Below are 6,000 nucleotides of genomic sequence, written 5' to 3' on the forward strand. Positions count from 1 at the left end.
GGCAGCCTTTGCGGTCAGCCTAAGCAGCCGCACCGCACGGGGAGGACAAGGAAAATGGGACCCACGGCCACGACGGACGGCGACACGATGCGCTCGTTTTGTCGCCCGGCCGGTGCCCATCACGCTTTTTGTGCGCTCTTTCTGAGGCCAGAGCCTACGACGCCTTTGTTGGCACACTTGGCAGCATCCGTCTTTTGAGAGGACCACCACACCGCCCAAGGCCATCCAATTCCGAGGCACCATCTATCACCTCACCTCACATCAGACGTGCAAACGTGATGTGGGGGCGGCGACGTCGAGCAGCTGTCGTGGCGTCTCAGGCTCTCACCTCCTCATCCATCACGTTACTGTGTGGCTGGCAGCTCCACCAGCGACCAGCGAGTGCCCTCGCGACTGCTCATCGATGCGTTCATGAGCTCATCGCCTTGTAGGATTCAAAAGGAGAACAGTACAAGGAGCGGCGCGTTCTTGGCAGCCGCGGCCGCGCAGACGAGGCACGCGTCCCGTGCGGCACAGGCACAGGCACATCGTCGGAGAAACATTGGTCACGAGAGACACAATTATGATGACTATCTATATGGCGATACTTCTTGTTAGGCAGCGGAATTGTAAGCCACGCCATGGCCACCGTTGTATAGGCCACCTCAGCTCCCAAAGTTTGATAGCTTTTGTCAGATCCGAAGAAATTATTAACATATGAAGCTACCATATCATCATATGGTGGCAATTTAGCGGTGATGGCAAAATCATATGTTACAGCAACCAGAAAACGTGACCGAAATTTGATACTCTTCTCTTCAGACGGACAACGTCTCATCTTGGCGAAAAGCCTAATATCGGATACCTAGAAACCGAGTGCCCAAGGAAGGTCCAAAATGCCTCCCAATGATGGCCCATGACTCATCCTAGCTGTCACTGTCTTTCGTTCACCTGTGTATGAACACGGTGGAGACACACGACCGTTGTTGTTGCGGTGTTGATCATCAACAAACGTGAGGAGCACGGATAAAAATGTGATCCTTGCGTCTATATATGAGCATGCAGCCCGAGGCCCGGTTGTTTGGCCTCGCCAAGCATGGCACGGCCCGGCTGGAATCGTGCCCGGCCCGGCCCGGCCCAATAAACCAGGTCGTGACTGGGTTGCCGACATCGCCCGTCGGACGACACGGCCCGACCCGCCAAAAAACGGTAGGCACGGGATCGCCCCGGTGTCGGGGAGCGGAGCATAAGTCCAGGCGCCCGCCCTCCCGCCCTCCCCACTCCGGCTCTTCCTCTCCAGCTCTCCGCTCTGGCGCTCTCCCCACTCGATTAGCTCCACCCACTGCTTCGTCACCGCCTCGCCGTCGCCACTGACGGATCGTTGTCACCGGCGACATCGGCGGTTCTCCTACTCTCCAGCTCTCCCTAGGTGCCTCCCCAATCCAAATATCCCTAACCCTAATCTACTCTTCTCCGGTTCTCCCTCCCGCGTCGTCGTGCACTTGACCGGTTGACCCTCGTCTCTGGCTCCGGGCTGCGGCTTGGCAGATACGTCCCTCTCCGGCTCTCCCTCCCCAGTCGGCAATCCCAATCCCAATCCCTAACCCTAACTCTAATATCCTCTTCTCTGGCTCTCCCTCCTGCGTCGTCGTGCACTTGACCCTCGTCTCCAACTCCAGGCTCCGGCTTGGCAGGTATATCCCTCTCCGGCTCTCCCTCCCTAGTCGGCAATTCCTAACCCTAACCCTAATCTCTTCTTCGCTGCTTTCTTGTGGGCTTTGGTAGGTCGTCGGCCGACTACGTCGTAGTTGTGCTAGTGCCACCTGGGGCCGTTGAGGTACGGTGCCGAGAAGAGGAACGGCTGGTACCCTAGAACCATCAACGATAAGATACAGTCTCTATTAACAGCAACGGAAACCGTGTCTCTTGAAGGGACTTGTTTCGCTGCCTGCATCACGCAACAGCCGGTCCAAGCGTCACTGTGCCCCGTGGAGCGCCAGGCCATACATATATAGTGGCTAGCGAACGACAAGATACGGTTAAGGATGATGAGATGATGCCCTGCAGCCTGCGGAGCCGGCTCATGCATGCATGCATGCACAGCGTCATCTTGTCTCCCACGTTACAATACAGCTGAGCAGAGCATCACCATCTCCATCTGATGATGATGGATGAGGAGGGCATCTTTTGGATCAGAGTCGTGATCAAATTCAGCACTACCACACGCGACCAGGTCGTGCATACGACGTCGATCAGCGCGCGCGCGCGCGGCGGTCCGCGTGCACGGCCACTGCCTGCCTGCCTGCCTGCTGCTGCTACTGGCCGCAGCGGTCGTCTGCACGATCACGTCCACTGAGAAAACGCCAACCCCCGATCGACAGTGTGCCCCCGCTGCGTTTCAGTCGTCGTCTTTGTCCTGGCTGCCACTGCACGCACGTCTGCACGACTGTGCACCTGCGCGTACGTACGCTAGCTGGTCGCGGCTATGTCCTCGCCAACATATGAAGGCGCGCACCGGCCGGCCAGCCCGCCCGCGCGTGCCTGGCTAGCTGGTGCATGCATATGCAGCAGTGGAGCCCGCCGCGCGCAAGCTGTCCCACGAACAGATCGACGACGCCGGCCGGCCCGCATGCGTGTGCGGCGCGGTAGAGCTAGAACCGCTGGCCGTTCGCCGCCAGCCTCCGTCGTCCGTCGGAGCCGTTGCCTCCATGGATGCACGCCATGCATGCGCTCATGCCTGTGTACGTACCCGGGTGCGTGGTCAGACGTCGCCACTGCAATTGTTGACAAGCTATAGCCGCGCCCCCACGCACGTACGTCTAGGTCTAGCTATTCCGAATCGAATTGATTGACGGAGTACGTCGATGGCACCCGCTGTCGGATCGGTCGATCGTTGCCTTGCCGCGCGCTCTATTAGTCGAACCCACACTCCTCTGCCGACGACGATCCATGCATGCATGCCACGTGCTCGTACATTTGCAGGGCCCCGGTCCGGGCCGGGCGATCACGATGCATGCATGTCGCCAACTGATGGACCTACTAGCTCGGAGCTACAGCTTAGGATCCGAGCTGCACACAAACAATGGCATACTCGCGTGCATGCTGTTCAGTCCCCGGGCCTCGTGAAGCACAGTGAGCTGCCTCTACGGACTATACTCTTTCTGACCTTGTGTATACAAAATACATGGATGAGCAGAACTTTATACTCCGACGTCGGTGAAAATACAGCACAGCTCACGTCTGCTCTGGATTTGGGTCGCAGGCCATGCCATGCCAGATGCCACGCAGACGCATTGGTGGGTTGTGGCTGGCTGCAGACTACTGTAACACCAGCAGCTGCAAACCTCTGCGATAGCTTTACCGCTGCCATCGATGTCAAGCTGGCAGCCCTGCCCCATCCACGCAGCTGATTCGATCGATGGGCGATGACTGATGTGATGAGCCATCCTTGTTGGCTCTTGCATTGGCAGCAGATCGGTCGCAGGCTCGCAGCATGCATATCCACGCGTGGTGCGTGCAGTTCTGCAGGCTGCTGCTGCTGCTGCAGTGCTGCGTCTGTTGTCTGGTGGACGCAGTAATGCATGCTAGCTAGCTAGGACTCAGGACTGCGACTACTGTAGGCGTGGATGCCTTTCACTTTCCTGTGCAAGCGCCGTGCAGCATGCAGGACCAGGACTGCAGCATATGGGGGTACAGTCAGATCAGATCATCGATGAACGTACCGGATATACAGTCGTCGGGCTGGTTCATACTCCAGGCCTGCACCTCTAATAACGCATGCATGGATCTGTCTGTTGGATGTAATGTAATGGGTCCAAAAATCTAAATTTAATTATATAATACCTGTATTTTCAAATATTTGTCGCTCCTAGTTTATTTTAAAAGTAAATCGCGACAAATAAAAAATAAAGAGGCAGTATTTATGTATATATTATGGAGGTTTATTATATGTATGACCTCTTTAATTCGCTGTCTAACTTACCATATTATCTAACTTTTTTTGTCTAAGTCACTTTCTACAATTCAATCGATTAACTTTAGATAAATTGTGATGGATTTAGCCGAGAACTAAACAGACCCGTAATAAACCAAGCGACCAAGACTTCGGGGTTTTTTTTTACGGAAGGATAATGCTATGTACATAGGTGAAATAGCACATATAAAAAAAACGTGAGGCCTCTTCTCTTTTTACCTTCACATGTGTTAACAGGAAAAAAAGGAAATAATTGCACTAGCACACGCTTTTAGGATATAGCACACCCACTCATACAACTAGCGTTATATTTGTTTTATAAAAAAAAATAGGTCCTAGAATTGTATATTTGGTTCCACCCAACTAAACTTTGGTCCATGTGGCATCAAATGTTTAATAATAATTACAAATATTAAATATAGTCTCAATATAAAACTAATTACATAGATAAAGACTAAAAGACGAGACAAATTTATTAAACCTAATCAACTCTATAATAAATTTTTATAATTAATTTTTAAATATGTAATGTGACACGAACTAAATTTTAGTGGGGTAACCAAACATCCAACACCTAACAATCCACAGCAGTGACAGGAGGCGACACGTAGATAATAAGAGAACAAAAGCCTGTGACGAGCTCAGATGCTGCCAGAGGTTGCTACAGAAGTGCAGATTTGGTGCAGTGTGACAATAAAGGCAGGCCACAAATAAGGATGACCAGTATTTTTTTAAATAAATAAACAGTAATGTGGGAAAGCTAGCTGCTCCAAATTTCACATAAGAAACAGCGTAAAAAGAAATCTTGGCTAAATGTAAAAAAAAATTCTTCTGGTGGAACATATGTCTATACCTATATTTAAGTATATTTAAGCCTTTAAAACATCTTCAACAAGGTGTCTTAAAATAGCGTCTCAAAAACTAAAATACTACACCATTTAAAGTATTTAGGGCACTAAAAACAAATTGAGCTACAACAGTTAAGCCCTAAATCATATATTTTAGAAAGTAAATTACATATTAGAAAAGAAAATCTTGACAACGATATAGAAACAAGAATATGGCACTAATATGTGATAAACTATATTTGGGTCATGTGTTATTCTAGCCCAGGTGGATTATGTGATATTCTGGTCTGATCCAAGGCCAAATATGATAGAATAATCATACTAATAAGGTGCCTCTTTTTTCGGAATCCTTGCTTGAAAAAACTTTTGAGTTAAGCATGCTTGGCCTAGAACAATATTGGGATGGATGACCGAACGAGAAGTCTTCTCGGATGCGCATGAGTGAGGACAAAGTGCGTGCAAAATACTCGTGTTGGTTTGCATGAATGATCTATGGTCATAGACGGCTGCCAAGAGTAAGTACCGCTGGACCGAGAGTGAACGGGGTATTACAAATGGTATCAGAACCAACCCTTATGGTTTTCTGGGTGTGTGTGGGTTAGAAGTTCAAGTATATGGCACATGGTGCATGTGGGTCCAGAGTGGTCACATGACATAGTATATTGATGACACTAGACACACAAACATGGCCAAAAAGGAGGTTCCTGGCTTGGGTTTTACCGATGTGAATGACAGTTTTCTAAGGGGATGGATTGTGATATCTTAGGCTCGGTGGACTGTGTGATATTCTAGTCGAAGGCCTAATAGGATTGATACAATATTTATACCAATAAGGGACATCTTCTTTTTGGGAGACCGACCTCAAAAAAAACCTTTTAGTTAAGCGTGTTTGTCCCAAAGAAATCTTGGGATGGGTGACCGACCGAGAAGTATTCTCGGGTGCGCATGCGTGAGGTCAAAGTGTGTATAAAAGACTCTTGAGGGTTTGTTAGAATGGTCTATGGTTCTAGAGGAATGCCAGGAGTAAGTATTGCTGGACCTAGAGTGGACGTGGTGTTACAGGTCACTTCATGGTGTGCCATATAGTTTTTTGATAAAATTTTGTAAAATAAGACACTGTTGGAGCTATTTTATGACTTTAGCCCTATATTTTAAGATAAGGCACTGATTTAGGACACTATTGGAGATGCTCTTACATGT

This window comes from Zea mays, chromosome 10 (assembly GCF_902167145.1).
Source record: "Zea mays cultivar B73 chromosome 10, Zm-B73-REFERENCE-NAM-5.0, whole genome shotgun sequence".
NCBI classification, from domain to species: domain Eukaryota; kingdom Viridiplantae; phylum Streptophyta; class Magnoliopsida; order Poales; family Poaceae; genus Zea; species Zea mays.